Here is a 1,365-nt window from a genome sequence, read left to right on the forward strand (position 1 = left end):
CACTGTTAAGTGTTTCCAGAGCATCCTGAACTTCCTCTATGGTAGTACTGATTTTCTGTCATTACTATGGCTTGTGTGTTTTTCGTTTGGAAAAAACAAAACACAAAAACAAAAACAAACAAATCCAGATAAGAATACTTTGGCCTATTTTCTCCAAGTGTGTTGTTTCAATAAAACAAAACATTGCAAGTAAACTTGAAGTAGTTGACGTTCCCTTTCCTCTCTCCTCTTTTCCAGAGGCAGCCACTATTATGAATGTGGAGTGTAGTTTATCAGTCCACGTTTTAATTTTTTTAATACCTATATACCCATAAATATATAGAATATGCTTTTATATGTGTTTATAATGAATACAAGTTGCAACCTTTAAAATATTTATCATTCTACAACCTTCTTTTATTCACTCAAAAATAGGTCTGGAGCCCTAATCGGGTTAGCTCAGTGGATAGAGCGTCAGCCCTTGGACTGAAAGGTCCCAGGTTCGATTCCGGGCAAGGGCACTGAAGGGTTCTTAGCAAGAAAATGATAAAATGAGGCCTGCATTTTAGTATATGGTTGCGGGCACATCCCAAGCAGGAGTGTGTAGGAGGCAGCTGATTGCTGTTTCTAACTCTCTATCCCTCTCCCTTCCTCTCTGTAAAAAATCAATAAAATATATTTTAAAAAATAGGTCTGGAGGATATTTTTTTATTGATATAACCTGAATCTTTCATTTTTATCACTATGTAATATTTTTTTATTAGAATATACCCCATTTTATTCATCTATCACCCTAGTAATGGACATTTAGCTTCTATTAATTTTCCACTATGATAAAGAATGTTGCAAAGAACATATTTATACATATGACGTATGGACAAGTGTGAGAATTTCTTTAGAAAATGTCAACCTGCACTTTTGTGGCAAAAAATGATAGGTAGTCCATGGGTTGTATAGCTGTATTTGGAGAGCTAACAGCCAGTAGCATAGAGTTGGTGCTTAAGTACTGAAATCAATGTGTGTGCATTTTCAACTTTACAAAATATTGCCAAATTGCCTTCCAAAGTGTGAGTGTACCAGCAGCATATAAAGGTTCCCATTTCCCAATATGCTCACAAACACTTGGCATTGATATGTGTTTTTATTTTTATATAGCTGGTCATAAAATCATATCTTATAATTGTTTATATTTACATATCTCAATTTGCTTATTAGCTATTTAAATTTATTCTGCTGAAACTTCTTTATTCATATCCTTTACCCATTTTTTTTTTTTTTGCAGGTTGGGGGGAATCTTTCTTTATTTTGACTTTTTATTTTTTTAAATTAAATCTTTATTGTTCATATTATTACAGTTGTTCCTCCCCCCCCCCCCCCCACCCCCCA

Source organism: Myotis davidii, unplaced genomic scaffold (assembly GCF_000327345.1).
Source record: "Myotis davidii unplaced genomic scaffold, ASM32734v1 scaffold562, whole genome shotgun sequence".
Lineage (NCBI taxonomy): Eukaryota > Metazoa > Chordata > Mammalia > Chiroptera > Vespertilionidae > Myotis > Myotis davidii.